An 18,589-nucleotide genomic window follows, 5' to 3' on the forward strand; every position below is an offset into this window, starting at 1 on the left:
TTTCTATATTCATATAATTTCTTTATTTTCATATAAATAGCGGACTTATATCAATATTAGCTCATATCGATATAATAATGTTTAATATATTTAATATAATATATTTCATATATTATATAGGTAGGCTGACACCACCTACCATATATACCTTTTTGACTACGCTTTCGTAAAATGTGGTATTTTTTATACTACGTATTTTCATATCCATATAAAAATATTTTAATATTTTCATATCCATATAAAAATATTTTAATATTTTCATATCCATATAAAAATATTTTAATATTTTCATATCCATATAAAAATATTTTAATATTTTCATATCCATATAAAAATATTTTAATATTTTCATATCCATATAAAAATATTTTAATATTTTCATATCCATATAAAAATATTTTAATATTTTCATATCCATATAAAAATATTTTAATATTCGTTATTTGGAAAAGTTTTATTTTGATTTTTATTTTTAAAAAAAGTTTAAATAGGGACAGTAGGAATCTCATGAATTGAATCATGCGCGTCACTAATATGATGACGAGTCAAAGGGCTATCAGGCAAAAGTTATTACAACTCCCGCCGTCCGTATATTACGGACTTATACTTTTATGAAAAAAAATTTTTTTTTTCATTTTATATATATGATGATTTAATATTATATTAATATTATCAATACAGCAGAGACATTAATATTATCGTGTTAACATTTTGTATATTCAAATCCATTCATAAATTTTTGTACTTGGAAAAATTTTTAATATTTTTAAAAAAGTTTAGATAGGGACAGTAGGAATCTCATGAATTGAATCATGCGCGTCACTAATATGATGACGAGTCAAAGGGCTACCTGGCAAAAGTTATTACAACTCCCGCCGTCCGTATATTACGGACTTATACTTTGATGAAAAAAATTTTTTTTTTTCATTTTATATATATGTTGATTTAATATTATATTAATATTATCAATACAGCAGAGACATTATTATTATCGTGTTAACATTTTGTATATTCAAATCCATTCATAAATTTTTGTACTTGGAAAAATTTTTAATATTTTTAAAAAAGTTTAGATAGGGACATGAAAGTCTGATATGTTTAACGTGAGCACCTGCCATGTTGGCTTAATCTCACGGCCCCCTCGGGCGTGGGATATGAAACAATGCGTCAATCAGCGCCCCTTTGGAACCATGTTCCGCCGGATACCGAATGTAAGTCAATCTGTTCGGTCATGACTTAATCCTCGGTTAAGGATGGAGGCCTATCTAAACCTCTTCCGATCTTTGGGATCACGGCACCCGGTTGTATAACGCAACTCCACGTCGAGCCAGAGGCTCTACCCGCATTCGGGTGTTAAACCACAACCACCACGTAGCTCCCTAGGGGGCCTCACCATAGCCAGGACGGAACAAGTTCCGTGGGCTCCTGGCACCCGTGGTACCAGAAATTATCACAGCCTCCGGTCAGGCGCCGTGCCAACAAGGACACTACCGATTTTGACTCCAGAACAGTCACGGGTCGGTGGCCCTGGATAGTACATAGCTGCTGGGAATAGATTATGAAGTGGCCGAAGCCAAATCATAAGGTGGTACAGTTTTATCCACCATGTTCATGGACATGGCTTTCTCACTGTTCGGAGGCGAGGACTATTCCTTCCTCTTCCGCAAACCGCGGCAATCGCTGCTGGTCAGTGACCAGGCCGCTCGAAGACGGCCAGCTATGTTCCCAACAACCCCTAAGGGCTTGTGACAAGGCGGATTTGGAGCACCATCTCCGTGAATCCTCATCACCCGTGGTACCAGAAAAATCCTCTGGTCAGGTTCGTGCAACTCAACGAAGCACTCCCAGTTTGGCTACCATGAAGCTCGGGGACTGGTAACCCCGGCGGCGGGCGAAAACCCGGCGAACTTTGCACACACCTATTCACTCGATCCTGATTCACGCACCATTCACCCCTAACACATCCCGGCATCTACAAATCAACGCATTCGTCGACGACTGAATACGGCTCTCGCAAACACATTCAATCTACTAATCCTGTCGCTCGTGGAGAGCACTTGACTAAAGTCAAAGTCCCCCCCAGCCTGAACCACACCCAACCCGCCCAGATCACGAAGATCATCATACAACGGACACTCACAGAGAACATGTTTCCAGGTCTCCTGCCGAGAGCCACACCGGCATTCCGGACTGCCCGCCAAGTTCCGCCTATGCAAGAATGCATTCAGCGATCCATGGCCAGTCAACAGGAACCCGGCACTAAGGTTGAAACCAAAGTCCGGTCGATCGACAACAAACGAGACATCTGGAATGAACTCGTAAGTAGCCCGCCCATTCTCACTATTATCCCATCGGGCTTGCCAGTCCGACAGGACACATTCACGCAACATAGACTTCCATTCACTTGGCCCTAAACTCTCCACGTTCCCTCCCGACATTTCACGGAACAGCCATTCATCCTGCAGCAATGGCAGCCCCTTCTTGAGCTTGTAGCTTACGGCTCTACGCCGTATCTCCAAGTCAAGGGGAACTGCTCCAAACAACACTTGCAATGCCTCCGTAGAGACAGTGCGACACACAGGCATACACCCCAACAAAATCAATCTCTGCACACTTAAAATTTTCATTCTGCCCCTAACGTCCAAGACTGCATCGTACCATGATGGTGATCCGCTTGCTGCACAAGCAACAAAAAGACCACCATATATGGTGCGAGCAGCTTTTCTGCTGAGGCCCCATTCACTTCTCAAAACTCGGCGCAATCGTCCAACCGTACCGACCAATCGGTCCTTCAGATTGGCAAGGTGTGGAGCGAAGCGCAACCGTTCTCCAACGGTCACGCCCAGGTACTTCACCTGTTTCGCATACCTTATGCTGGAGTCGTCGAGCCTGACCACGGGAGGCCTGGACAAGCTGCCTTTCAGCAGCATTGTCACAGTCTTATCCCTAGCCAAGCTGACACCCACACTGTCGCCCCACTGGCCAACAATGCGCAAGCACTCTGAAGCGCTTGCCTCAATCATGGAACGCGACTGGCCCTCAACCAAGATGAGCAAGTCGTCCGCATACGCACAACACTGCCACGCTTGCTCGAGCTGCCACAGCAGGGGATCCATCATGAGGTTCCATATAAATGGACCACAGATGGAGCCCTGTGGACAACCACGAGCCACATCCTTCCAAACAACCTCATTCACTCCCACCACACATGCATTTCGTCCCGAGAAATAGCTCTTCCAAAGAGCTACGTCCCGGCACCCACACTCGTTCAACCTCTGAATCACACTAGCCCAACTTAGGTAATCGAAAGCCCCCTTAAAATCCACAAACACACCGAGAACGTATTTGGAGTTGCTGGATCTCACCGAGTCCTTAACGCTCCTCCAAGCGTCCTCCGCACACCTCCCTTCACGGAAGCCAAACTGCCTATCAGACATCTGGCTCCCCACACACTCCTGCAGCCGTTCCACCAGCACTCTCTCCAGAACTTTTGCAAGAACTGGAACAAGACTGATGCCCCGAAAGGAACGCGGATTGCTCCGGTCCCTATCGAGTGACTTTAGGAGCACACTCACCCTTGTGCACTTCCATGCACTCGGAAAGGCCCCCTCACTCACACACTTGGAGTATAATTCGTATAAGTGATCTGGAATGGACTTCCAGACACTTTTACAAATTTCCCCCGTGAACCCATCCAGACCAGGCGCTTTCCCAGAGCGAAGCTTAGTGAAAGCCCACTGAAGCTCGCTCATCAGGAGGGGATCAGCAACACCCACTGCATCAGGCACTGAATGCTGCCGATCCTCCCTAGGAAAGAATTCGGACAAAAGACATTCCACACAATCCTTCCAGGTTATAAGGTCACGACCTTCAACCCGTAAGGCACAAATATCCCTTGACCCCTCCTTACCATTCTCCCGCAGAATCTTGTAAACACGACCCCAGGGATCGTGTTTATTTCGATCTACGAAAGAACGCCACTCGTCATCTTTCACTCTCAAAACCCTATGCTTGTACTCATGAACCCTAGTACTAAGCTGATCCCTAAGCTGGGCCACGCCGTCCGCATTAGTCTTTCTGGCCCTTTGGAATCTCTTCCTCAGAGACCGGAGAGACCGCTTCTCGGCTTGCAGTTCACGCGTCCACCACTTAACACGTTTACGAGTCACCTTACGGTGCCTCGCAAACATGGAATCATTCGCACTCGTAACCCACTCTGTCACACATGCAACCTGCTCATCCACATTCATAGCACAGAAGGTGCTAAACGGGACTTGCGTCGCCGCTTCTCTCACATAATGCCCATGAAGGGCCCAATTCGCTCCACGATAGCACCACCCATTAAGCCCCTCATTCGGTTCCAGGGCCACGGCGCGGGTGACCACAATCTCAATCGGATTATGATCACTCACACCTTGACCCCCCAACACATTCCATTGAAAATCACACACTCTCATTGCTGCCTCATTCGCGAGAGTAACATCAATGTCACTCGCTCCGTTCGGACTGTTGAATGTGTACCACTCGCTAGGCTTGTTAACAACCTGTACATCCTGGGTGATCACCCATTCGGCCAGCGTCTCACCCCGGTCATAGTTCCGATGGCCAGGACCAAGCCTGGACATCTTACTGAACCATAAGGGGGATGACGCGTTCGCATCAAGGCCAAGAATGACAGGATTGCTACTCACCTGGAGTAGTACCGCATTCATGTACTGAAGGTACGGATCTAATGGCTCGGAGAACTTGCAATATACACTTACAACATACAACCTACCAAAAATCCCCTCTAAACCCACACATACACCCCAGTCAGTAGAGTTCACTAAAGTGCACTCTATGCCGGGGTCATTCACAACGACTGCGGCGCGGCCTCTGCTGTCAGGAAATACCCGCATATTTGCGGGCAAACCGCGCACCCCGCCATAGCGGTTGTACGGCTCCTGCAACAGTGCCACGACGTAGCCCCTTTCACACATCATCTGCCCCACATCGCACATAACAGCGTACGAACCCTGGCAATTAATTTGCAAGAGCCGAGACATGTTAGTGTCTTGCATTCACTCTCGCCAAAACTGCGCTATAAACCGGGCAGGCCGCCGAGAGCATGTTATGCCCCGACGGTAGCCCCTTAAAACGACAATTTCGGCAGTCCACCGGATTGGTGCACTTCGCCGCTACATGGCCCCCTTGTCCGCACTGGCGGCACACACTCACCTTAAGCCGGCACTCCTGGACCTTGTGGTCGAAGCCTACGCAGCGATGGCAGGCATACGTCCGGACCTGGGACCGGCAGCGGAAGCTGAACCACTTTATGTAGACACGGCCCGTGTCTAAAGCGGCCAGAGCCTTCTCGCTGACCTCCAGAGTCACGTTCGTCGTGCCTCCATCAGCAGCGGTCCACGGCTTCGATGCAAAGTGCACCGACTTCTTGAAGTCAGCCACGGTCATCTCCTCCTTCAGGTTGTTCGTCCACAACTCCTGCATGAAGTCCTCCGGTGTCAGCGCCGTGTCCACGTCGAAGACCGTCAGGCGAGGCTTGACGGCCTGGTTGCGCTCCACACTAAGTCCCACCTCGGCGAACTTCTTCGATGCTGCGACTTTGGAGGCCTCCGAAGCTGACGGCGTGCGGATGATGGCTCCGCCACGCTTGAGCTCCCGAACCTCGTGCACCCGGACTCCAAGGGCTGGTGCGACCTCCTTGCGCACCTTCTCGGCGATCTGGCTACTGGAGAGCTCCGGGTCCGTTCCCTTCACCACGCAGGACCAAGTCTCCCGCACCTTGGTACGGGGGACCGGAACTGGGGCTACGGGGGTGGCGGCTTGTCCAGCGGCGTTGTGGCTCGGCGTCATCGGCGGCGGCATGGCGAGCCGGGTCTCCAGCTCTCCAACTCGGAGCATGAGGGCCACCACCAACTCGTCGTATCGGCTCATCGTGGCCGACACTGACTGCAAGTTGCCGCTCAGCAACGCACCGCGAACGGCACGCTGGGTTGCGGACAACTCAGCCAAGACGGCTCCTTGTCCAGCAGCAACGGCGGCGCGAGCAGAGGCATGCTCGAGGACAGCAACGGGGGCGACGGTGACGGGCTCGGCGATGATGGCGGCGATGGTGGCGGCAGCGGGGGCGACGGTGTTGGCTCCATGGGCATCCAGCCCAGCTCCATTCAGCCCTCCAGGGCACGAGACGGCCATCTCCGCGACGGCCTTCTTCGGCGAGCTCCGTTGATCCAGGCGCTTCGGCTCCACTTCCGACTCCATGTCGAAAGAAATCGAGCGCTCCCTCGACTTCCTCGCCTGGCGGACGTCAACAGCGACGCTGGCAGCGCTAGCGACGCTTGCAGCACTCGCTATGCTCGAGCGACTGCCCGAGCGGCTGCGGCCTCCACGACCGCGCGGCATTTTCAAAATTCGAATTCAAAAAAACAAATTCGAATTTCGCGCGCACAAAAGTTCGGCAAAATTAGCACCAAAAGTTTGCTAAACGCGGCCACACAACACTCAGCTGTTCCACTTCTTTTTGCCTATGTGGCAACTCCAACACACAGCTGTTCAATGTATATCTGCCGATATGGCAGCACCAAAAACAGCTGTTAAAAGCTGTTTTTATAGTTTTCACCGCGTTGGCAACACCAAAACACAGCTGTTTTTCAAGCTTTTTACGTTTTTCGCGTAGTTGGCAGCACCAAAGCTTAAAGCTTTATTGTTTACTCCAAAACACGTGGCGAATTTTCACTTCGGAAAAACACTATTTTCCGCGGAAATACGTTAGCTACACTAACCGCACAACTCGCACTTTGTAGCAGCAACGTTCGCACACAAAACGCACTTTAATTTGTCTTAAAAGGCAGCTTATTTCGGCTGATATTAATTTTTTCACCGGAGCGCACAGAAAACACGTCCGTTCGGTTCGGTAGATAGGGACAGGTGTATGTCTCGGATCTCTCCGATCTTGTTTAACGTGGCGTGTTCCACACTGAAGGGATTACAACCACGGCACTCGAATATACCTACGAGTAGGCATATAGTGCATGGGCACGGATGGTACGCCTGCCAACGCCCCGGAATAGAAGCTATAGCAAATACATAGCAACTAGCCCGGTACCAATTTAAGTATCTGCGAGTCGGACAGAATACTTCCCCTTGGTGAGGAGCGAAGTGTATCTATCACCTCTACTGATCTATGGGTCACAGCGCCCGAGTTGTATAACGCAACTCCACGTCGAGTCCGAGGACTCTACCCGCGATTTGGGTATCAACCACAGCCACCACGATACTCCCACAAGGGGGCCTACCTCAAATGGTAGTGCTTGGACACTATCCAACCCGTGGTACCGAAGTTTGTGGGCTCGGTGACCCACCCCTTTAGCTCCGACAAGCTCGGATGGGGAACCTTGCCATATTAGTCGCCTCCTACGACAAGCTATGGGGGGCTGTGGCAGTATTCTACGCCGCTACCACACGGCGAGAAAAATGGGCTACTGCAAGCCCCTCCTCCTCCGAAACACCTCCTCAGCAAACTCCGTGAGTCTTCTGGTCCTGTCGCCGCTCTCCAAAATCCTTCCAAACGTCCAGGTTCCGCCAACGTGCTGCAAACCGAGTCCATCGAGGTCTCGCAAGTCTGCATAAAGGGGGCAAGCACATAAAATGTGTTCCCAGTCCTCGTTAGGATCGCCACATGAGCATGCGGCAGTATCACTAAGGGCTCTTCTATGCAGAAATGCATTGAACGACCCGTGCCCTGTCAACAAGAATCCCGCGCGCATGGAGAACCCGAAATCCGGATTCCGATAGACGAACCCTGCATCTGGGATGAACTTGTGAGTCACCCGACCAGGCGAATCACCATCATCCCATCTGCTCTGCCAGTCCGACAGAAGGCATTCATCTACCCGCGAGACCCGTTGCGTCCAGCTCAGACCTGAAAGGTCCTCGCCATAGAGCCAGTCGTCCCCCTCCAACGGGTATCCACGCTTCAACTTGTACTTGACGGCTATTTTCATAGCAGCCAAGTCAAGAGGCGGGGCTCCAGCAAGCACCTGCAGTGCCAGGGTTGACACTGTACGGCATACCGGGAGGCATCCTAAAAGGATCAGCCTCTGGCAGGCAAGAAGTCGCCTCCTAGCTACAACTTGCCTCGTCGTCACGACATACCACACCGAGGCACCAAATAGTGCACAAGGCACCATGAGTCCAGCATAAATGGTCCGCCTGGCCCGAGGACTGAATCCCCAGTCGACTCGCAGCACACGCGCCAATGCTTGTACGACTCCGGTCATTCGCTGACGCAGCGATGCGATGTGCATGAAGAAGTTCATGCGCTCGCTGACCGTGATGCCAAGGTACCGGCAGCTGCGAACGTATGGGAGATTTGCTCCGGCAGATCTCACCAACGGGGTGCGCGCAAGGGCTCCCTTCAGCAGCATAATCACCGTCTTGCTGGTGGAAATGGTAACACCGATTTCCGTACCCCACGCTTCAACGATGGACATCAGTTGCGCTCCTTTATCCTCCAGCACGGCTCGGGAGTTGCCTTCGACAAGAAGGAGCAGGTCATCCGCATACGCGCTAAAAGCGCAGTATGGCTGGAGGCGCCGCAGCAGGACGTCCATCAGCAGATCCCAAATGAATGGGCCACTAATGGATCCCTGAGGGCAGCCTCTAGTTACTGGAACACTCACGGTTCCAGAACTGCTTCGGATCTCTGCTCTTCTGTCTGAGAAGAAGCTCTGCCACAAGCTCAACTCACGGCATCCCAAGTCGGCGAGCCGGCGCAGTGCAGCACTCCATTCGACATTGTCGAACGCACCCTTGAAGTCGACGAAGATGCCGAGCACGTATCGTGCCGGGCTGGCAGCGACACTGCTCTTGACGTGCCTCCAAGCGTCGTCCACACATCGTCCTTGGCGAAATCCAAACTGCCATCTGCATCCTTCCGGAAGAACTTCTCTCACACGATCAACCATGATGGCCTCAAGCACCTTGCCAAATACTGGCAACAGGCATATCCCACGGTACGACGAGGGTTCGCACCTATCCTTGTCGGGCCCCTTGAGTAGCGCCACTACACGTGGACACTTCCACTCTCGGGGGAAGTAACCCGACTGGATGCAACGGGAATAAAGCGCCGTCAGATACTGAGGTATGGCGCGCCACACTGCTTTGCAGATAGTGCCATTGATGCCGTCCATGCCGGGAGAGCGACGGCTCTTCAACCTGGCGACACAAGCATCAACCTCTACTTCCTCGAGGGCCGGTGGGACCTCCTCCGCTCCGGCAATCGGTGCATCGGACTCCGCAACTGGGAAAAAGTTACGGAGGAGCACTCGCGCACAGTCACCCCAATCGGTGACCAGCTCGCCATCAACGCGGAGGCACCCAATCTCCGTGCACTTTCTGCGTCCTCGGCAGATCTTGTAGACGCGCCCCCAGGGATCGTGTGCGTTTTCTCCCACGAAGCGTCTCCAGCTGTCCTCCTTCGCCCTTAGGATGAGCTTCTTGTAGTCGTCTGAGGCTTGCCTCAGCGCGACCACAATCAGCTCAGCCGCATCGTCGTCTCCTCGACGGCGAGCGTTTTGAAGCCGGCGGCGAAGTCTCCGGACTTCGCGTTTCGCCGTGTTCAGGTTGGCGGTCCACCAACCTGGCTTCCTTCTCCTAGGCGATCTCGGCGTCCTCCTTCCGATTGCAAGGTCACACGCATCGTGGACCATGCAGCGCAGGGTCGAAACTTGCTGATCCAACGGCGACTGTGAGAAGTCTTCCGGAATATCGGCTGCCCGACTCACCATCTCCTGTTCGAACAACTGCCAGCGAGCATTGGAGATGTTCCAGGACGGCACAGGAGCTAGGCTCTCAACTGCGCGCGTAGTCGTTGGAGTAACCACAACAGTGATAATGTTATGGTCACTCAACTCCCACTCGTCCACTCTCCACTCGAATGTGGCCCACATCGATGCTGCGTCGTTGGCGATTGTCACGTCGATATCGCTACGCGCACGGTAGGTATCGAACGTGAACACCGGGCTGGGCTGGTTGAGAGCAACGGCTCCATTCTCCAGCATCCACTCAGACAGCAGCTCACCCCGGTTGTAGTTAGCGTGTCCCTCGGGGTTCCGAGGGAGTTTGCTAAACCACATGGGGGATGCTGCATTCGCGTCGAGTCCCAGGATTGCGGGGGTTCTGCTGGCCTGCAGCAGGACCGCATCCATGTACCTGAGGTACGGCTCTAGCTCGGTGTCGAACTGGCAATATGCGGAGCAAAGGAAGATTGAGCCAAAACTCCCTTTAACACTCACGCATACGCCGTAGTCAGTGGTAAGTGGCTCCATCGGCATGCAGATGACATCCTGGTGATCCACGAGGATGGCTGCCTTTTGTCTCCGGTCGGTGTATATTCGCATTCCTTCAGGCAGCACATCACTCGTCCCGCTACCAACGTATGGCTCCTGCAGCAGTGCAAACAGACATCCGGACTCCCTCAGGCGGACTGCGAGCTCAAGAGTCGCAGCCCGACCTCGACCACAGTTTGCTTGGATGAACCTAAACATTAATGTCTAGAGTTCACCCTCGCTAGCACCGCCGCATACACCGGACAGCTCGGGGACAGCATGCTGTGCCCCGAGGGATGCCCGTAGAATCGGCAATTCCGGCAGTCCACCGGATTGGTGCAACTGCGCGCACTGTGGCCGGACTGTCCGCATTGCCTGCAGACATTGTCCTTCTGCTTGCACTCTGCCACCTTGTGGTTGAAGCCAACACACCTGTGGCACGCGTACGTCCGCACAAGGGCCCTGCATCGGTAGGAGAACCACTTAATGTAGATCCGCCCACCTTCCAGCAGATCTAGCACCTTGGGTTCGCACTCCAACGTGACACTCACCGTAGCTCCGTCGGCAACCGTCCAAGGCTTGGTGTCCAGATGGACAGCCTTGCGGAACTCCGCCTCCGGGATGTGTTCTCGGAGGTTGTTGGCATACAACTCCGCCATAAACTCCTCCGGAGCGATCTGAGTAGCCACATCCTGGACTACCAGTTTGGGCCGTTGCACAGCATTCGGCTTGACCTCGAGGCCAATCTCGCCGAACTTCTTGCTGGCTACGACCCTCTTGATCTCACCTGACGAGGGGGTGCGGATAATGGCACCGCCACGCGCAAGCCCTCTCACCTCGTGCAGGCGAACTCCCAGCGAAGGGGCAATCTCCCGGCGCACCTTTTCGGCAACCTCTTTACCCGAAAGTTTCGGGTCCTTGCTCATCACCACGGCCGACCACGTATCGCGTGGTTTTCGCGGCGCGGGCACGGGAGCTACGGAAGGTGCCGGCAGGCTGGGATATGCGGATGCATACCCAACGGGTGGCCGTGAGACCACAGCTTGCGGCACCGATGGCATCTGAACCGGCGGCGGTGGCAGCGGCATCGCCGCTCGCAGTTTGTTGGATTCCTCCAGTACTGCGTTGCGCACCATGAGCGCCTGGACGATCCCGTCATACCGGCTGATGCATCTCATCAGTGCAGCAGCCTGCTTGGGATTCATTAGCGACTCCACCACCAGGGAAACAAACGTCTCCTTGATGCTGGCCGCTTCCTCCATAACGCCGTCAGCTCCATTCTTGATGACACAGTCAAGACTGCGCATCGAGACGGCAGATCGCTCCGGGACGGCAGCGGGGGCACCAGCGGCGACAGCGGCGGCTGCCTCAGCAGCATCAGCAACAACTCCAGCAGCAACAACAGCGGGGGCAGCAAAGGTAGCGGCGGAGGCATCAGCAGCAGAGGCATCTGGCATCACCGGCGTCTCCAACGAGGAGAGCGCCAACTCCTCCAACACCCCAACTGGCTCCGGTTTGTCCACTCCAGTAGCGGCCAATAACTTGGCTTGCGTTGGCGCCGAGAGGCTCGTCGCCTTGGACTTGCGTCCTCGACGGCGTCCCCGTGCAGCACCAATCGCACTACTTGCGCGACTGCTTGCCCGGCTGCTTGCGGAGAGCTCGCTCTCCGACAACGCGCTCATAGCGCTCATGGCGCTCATGTTGCCCTTTATCTGGGCAAGTGGCGCCGCCTGGTGGAGCTGTGCTGAAAATGGGGCCCAAAAATATGCAACAGAAAATATATGCAAAAATAAGGCAGCCCAAAAGTATGCTCCAAGTGTTTACTGAAGCGCGCGCAAAAGCACGCACCAAAGCTTGCACAAGAAAGCACACTCCCAAAAGCTCGCGTAAGCTCGGCAAAAGCACGGGCGAGAGCACCCTCAAAGCTCTCTCTCAAGCTCTCTCTTGAGTACTCTCACACACACTTCTGCACTAAAGCTCACACCAGAAGACTCACCAAGCTTTATCTGTGGAAAATTTCCACCACGTGCCAACACGTGCAAAAACGAAAACACTGTTTTTCAATTGAAAAACTTAATTTTCCGACGCGAAAATAACACCAATCGATTCGCGCAATTAATACGCGAATTTTGACACTAAATTCAAACGTCTGCGACACCGAATTACCGGAGAAAAATGACTTTAATTACGGAGCACTCCAAAACACGTCCGTCGTTAAGCCATTCATGCGCGTCACTAATTAGATGACGAGGCATTTGGCTACCTTAAGAGAGTCATAGTTACTCCCGCCGTTGACCCGCGCTTACTTGAATTTCTTCACTTTGACATTCAGAGCACTGGGCAGAAATCACATTGTGTCAACACCCGCTAGGGCCATCACAATGCTTTGTTTTAATTAGACAGTCGGATTCCCCAAGTCCGTGCCAGTTCTGAATTGATTGTTAATTGATAATCGTTATAATTAATAAGAACTAATTGGTTTGACCCAACTAGTATTCTTAAAAATTTTAGCAAGAAAGTTCCACAATTGGATACGTAACTAACTATCCGGGGAACAAGTTACAACCATAAATGATCGAAACTCTATTTACCCAGAACGAGCACATAAACCATATTATTGTTTCCCAATCAAGCCCGACTATCTCAATCTTCAGAGCCAATCCTTATCCCGAAGTTACGGATCTAATTTGCCGACTTCCCTTACCTACATTATTCTATCGACTAGAGACTCTTCACCTTGGAGACCAGCTGCGGATATTGGTACGGCCTGTTGAGAAGTTTGCGTATCCCCACCATAAATTTTCAAGGTCCGAGGAGAAAATATCGACACAACAGTATATGTCATGCTCTTCTAGCCCATCTACCATATCTCTCTGCGAAAGACTTCCATGGTAGTACGACTATAAAACAGAAAAGAAAACTCTTCCGATATCTCTCGACGGCTTCTTTATGGTCGTTCCTGTTGCCAGGATGAGCACGAGGCCCATATTTAATAACAAACGGATACTCAACAGGTTACGGAATTGGAACCGTATTCCCTTTCGTTCAAAATTATTCAAGTATATAATTTTTACATATAGTAAATTTTATTTTTACTTGAAAATTTTCGGCTTTCGCCTTGAACTTAGGACCGACTAACTCGTGATCAACCACTGTTCACACGAAACCCTTCTCCACTTCAGTCCTCCAAGGTCTCATTCGATTATTTGCTACTACCACCAAGATCTGTACCAATAGCAGCTCCATGCAGGCTTACGCCAAACACTTCTACGCATACCATTGTACCTTCCTACTCACTAAAGTTTCAAAATTTATATTACAAGTAATATAAATCATCTACTTTAGCGGTAATGTATAGGTATACAACTTAAGCGCCATCCATTTTAAGGGCTAGTTGCTTCGGCAGGTGAGTTGTTACACACTCCTTAGCGGATTTCGACTTCCATGATCACCGTCCTGCTGTTTTAAGCAACCAACGCCTTTCATGGTTTCTGCATGAGTTGTTAATTTGGGCACCGTAACATTACGTTTGGTTCATCCCACAGCGCCAGTTCTGCTTACCAAAAGTGGCCCACTGGGCACAATATATCATAACCTTAAACTTCATATCAAGAAAGTTAAGGTTCTTACCCATTTAAAGTTTGAGAATAGGTTAAGATCGTTTCGACCCTAAGGCCTCTAATCATTCGCTTTACCAGATAAGATTATTTTATATAACATTAAAATGCACCAGCTATCCTGAGGGAAACTTCGGAAGGAACCAGCTACTAGATGGTTCGATTGGTCTTTCGCCCCTATACTCAATTCTGACAATCGATTTGCACGTCAGAACTGTTTCGGTCTTCCATCAGGGTTTCCCCTGACTTCAACCTGATCAAGTATAGTTCACCATCTTTCGGGTCACAGCATATCTGCTCAAGGTACGTTCCAGTTAGAGGCATAAATAATATAAATATTATTATACATAACTATATAGAACGCCCCGGGATTGTTAGCTATAAATTAGCTATAAAATAGTTAAAAAACTAATCCCATTATTAGTCAAGTTAATTACGCTATTAGGTTTATATCCCAATAACTTGCACATATGTTAGACTCCTTGGTCCGTGTTTCAAGACGGGTCCCGAAGGTATCCTGAATCTTTCGCATTGTTAATCATACAAGTGCTTATAATAAACACAAAAATCAATGATAATTATGCCATTATATAATTCCGAAAAATTAACGCACTGTATTCTTATTAGTCTATCAACACTTTATCAAATTAATGACATTTATTCTATGTTAAAATGCAAGCATAATAATTTGAATAAACTATAAGCCATATTTTATGATAAATTTAATATGTTAATAGATTACAATGTCCTTATATGGAAAAAATGCACATTATTTGTATAATATTGTTTAAATATTATAACTTTAATGATGAATTTTCCATAACGGATATTCAGGTTCATCGGGCTTAACCTCTAAGCGTCTGCGACACCGAATTACCGGAGAAAAATGACTTTAATTACGGAGCACTCCAAAACACGTCCGTCGTTAAGCCATTCATGCGCGTCACTAATTAGATGACGAGGCATTTGGCTATTTTTTTTTTTTTTTTTTTTTTTTTTTTTTGTTCGCTGAGGATGGAAATCTTCAAAGATACGTAAGGACGGGATATTTATGTATTTCGATATATTAGTAATAACTTAGTTGGTATTTGTTATCGATCCCAATTATACGCATGCACGATTCATCCCGAGACAAGTCCCGGGACGCCTACGTACTAAAACCACCTCCTTTATTAAGCGAATTTTATGCCGATTTTGATGGTATGCTTCGGCAGCAAGCTTAATCTGGAACCCGTGCATTGGCTAAGTCCAATCGCGAGTGTACCCCGACAGATACATGAACTGCCGCCAGCTCCAGAGACCACCACTGATTACCCGGACACTGATGATATTGCTATCACCAGAGCTGAGGAGGTCTGAAGCGATCAACCGTTTTACTGATTGACCACTCCATATTCCCCTCCAGTTCACAGTGGCGGAATGGAACTCAATGTCAAAGGCACCGAAAGATCTCCGCAAATTCGTCCGTATGTCCGGTGTATCGTACTTCCCGACCTTACGCTGGTGCGCTTGGTCGAGAGAATGTCCGTCAGTCACAATCTGAGTGTCAATCACATAAATGCGATTTTGTCGGATAGCCACCAGGTCAGGTTTATTCAGTCCGGTTTCGCCCTGCAGACTTGGTTCAACATGAACGACGCAGCCTCTTCGCTCAAGTCCCCGCTTGAGAAAATTTACTACGCCGTTGTGCCGAGCTATCCTCCTCCCGTGAGTTCTATAGCATTGCTGCAAGATGTGATTTGTTGTTTCGGGAGCATCACATCCTGCACGGCACCGTCTCTCCAATTCGTGCCTTCCCCTCGTAGTACGAGACCTTGAGGGTAGGGCATTTATCCGCAGTTTGATTCCATCAGTATATTCCTTTCCTGTTAGCAAACGCGTGGGCTGACTAACCCACCCGTGTTGCGGAGCAAAACGCTCTGCTTCACGGAGCCCGCAACCATCAACAGACATGTGCAATCTATTTGCCAAGTACGAATCTACCTGCGAACGGGTTAACAGTTCTTCACTTCCAGCCTGAAGCCTATCCCGGGCCCTCCGCATTTCTTCCTCCACGAAAGAGCTGGCTACCTCGGATCGCTCGAGGTGAGGCCATTTTATGTTGCTCAATCGCTTTAGTCGAAGCATTGGTGCTGTCCATCTTAGAGATGGTAACCCGAGACCCCCACTCTTGTGGGGGGCATGGAAAAAAGAAACTGGTACGTCCACCGGAAGCCCCAACCACTTCCGTGCGGTATATCGAACTAATTTGTCAAATTTCTTCAGAACGCCTATCGTCACACTCCCAAGGGTCAGCTTGTGATAGAGTTGTGGGATAAGGACGGTCCGAAGGGCAAATAACTTCTGTTGTGGTTTCAGGGGGGCCCGAGTCAATCTCAACAGCTTTGGACCGAGGTCCTCTGCTGGATCGTACCGGGCCCGCCCCTCCGCAGTGAATTTAATCCCTAAGTACTTCCACTCGTCAGTACGCTTCAATGAAGGACACTCGCGCCCGCCAATCAAGAAGCTTCGCCGTTCGACGACGGTACACTTTTGTTTGGCTTGCCCCTTAATACTGACCGTGAAACATTTATCAGTATTAAGGGTGAGACCCACCGAGGAAAGGAAACAAACGGTGGTGTCCAACAATTTCTGAAGCCCCATCGGAGTTTCCGCAAAAAGGACTATATCATCTGCGAATGCTGCTGCGTTTGTCATGGCATTTCCGACTTTGGCACCAATCTCACTGGGTAAGGACCTAAGCAACCGGTCAATGACCAAGTTGAATAGTATGGGAGACAGAGGGTCACCCTGCTTCACTCCTCGGGCAGGAATGAACGAGAGTAAGAGCCTTAAGAGAGTCATAGTTACTCCCGCCGTTGACCCGCGCTTACTTGAATTTCTTCACTTTGACATTCAGAGCACTGGGCAGAAATCACATTGTGTCAACACCCGCTAGGGCCATCACAATGCTTTGTTTTAATTAGACAGTCGGATTCCCCAAGTCCGTGCCAGTTCTGAATTGATTGTTAATTGATAATCGTTATAATTAATAAGAACTAATTGGTTTGACCCAACTAGTATTCTTAAAAATTTTAGCAAGAAAGTTCCACAATTGGATACGTAACTAACTATCCGGGGAACAAGTTACAACCATAAATGATCGAAACTCTATTTACCCAGAACGAGCACATAAACCATATTATTGTTTCCCAATCAAGCCCGACTATCTCAATCTTCAGAGCCAATCCTTATCCCGAAGTTACGGATCTAATTTGCCGACTTCCCTTACCTACATTATTCTATCGACTAGAGACTCTTCACCTTGGAGACCAGCTGCGGATATTGGTACGGCCTGTTGAGAAGTTTGCGTATCCCCACCATAAATTTTCAAGGTCCGAGGAGAAAATATCGACACAACAGTATATGTCATGCTCTTCTAGCCCATCTACCATATCTCTCTGCGAAAGACTTCCATGGTAGTACGACTATAAAACAGAAAAGAAAACTCTTCCGATATCTCTCGACGGCTTCTTTATGGTCGTTCCTGTTGCCAGGATGAGCACGAGGCCCATATTTAATAACAAACGGATACTCAACAGGTTACGGAATTGGAACCGTATTCCCTTTCGTTCAAAATTATTCAAGTATATAATTTTTACATATAGTAAATTTTATTTTTACTTGAAAATTTTCGGCTTTCGCCTTGAACTTAGGACCGACTAACTCGTGATCAACCACTGTTCACACGAAACCCTTCTCCACTTCAGTCCTCCAAGGTCTCATTCGATTATTTGCTACTACCACCAAGATCTGTACCAATAGCAGCTCCATGCAGGCTTACGCCAAACACTTCTACGCATACCATTGTACCTTCCTACTCACTAAAGTTTCAAAATTTATATTACAAGTAATATAAATCATCTACTTTAGCGGTAATGTATAGGTATACAACTTAAGCGCCATCCATTTTAAGGGCTAGTTGCTTCGGCAGGTGAGTTGTTACACACTCCTTAGCGGATTTCGACTTCCATGATCACCGTCCTGCTGTTTTAAGCAACCAACGCCTTTCATGGTTTCTGCATGAGTTGTTAATTTGGGCACCGTAACATTACGTTTGGTTCATCCCACAGCGCCAGTTCTGCTTACCAAAAGTGGCCCACTGGGCACAATATATCATAACCTTAAACTTCATATCAAGAAAGTTAAGGTTCTTACCCATTTAAAGTTTGAGAATAGGTTAAGATCGTTTCGACCCTAAGGCCTCTAATCATTCGCTTTACCAGATAAGATTATTTTATATAACATTAAAATGCACCAGCTATCCTGAGGGAAACTTCGGAAGGAACCAGCTACTAGATGGTTCGATTGGTCTTTCGCCCCTATACTCAATTCTGACAATCGATTTGCACGTCAGAACTGTTTCGGTCTTCCATCAGGGTTTCCCCTGACTTCAACCTGATCAAGTATAGTTCACCATCTTTCGGGTCACAGCATATCTGCTCAAGGTACGTTCCAGTTAGAGGCATAAATAATATAAATATTATTATACATAACTATATAGAACGCCCCGGGATTGTGTTAATTAGCTATAAAATAGTTAAAAAACTAATCCCATTATTAGTCAAGTTAATTACGCTATTAGGTTTATATCCCAATAACTTG

This window comes from Drosophila ananassae, unplaced genomic scaffold (genome assembly GCF_017639315.1).
Source record: "Drosophila ananassae strain 14024-0371.13 unplaced genomic scaffold, ASM1763931v2 tig00000108, whole genome shotgun sequence".
NCBI classification, from domain to species: domain Eukaryota; kingdom Metazoa; phylum Arthropoda; class Insecta; order Diptera; family Drosophilidae; genus Drosophila; species Drosophila ananassae.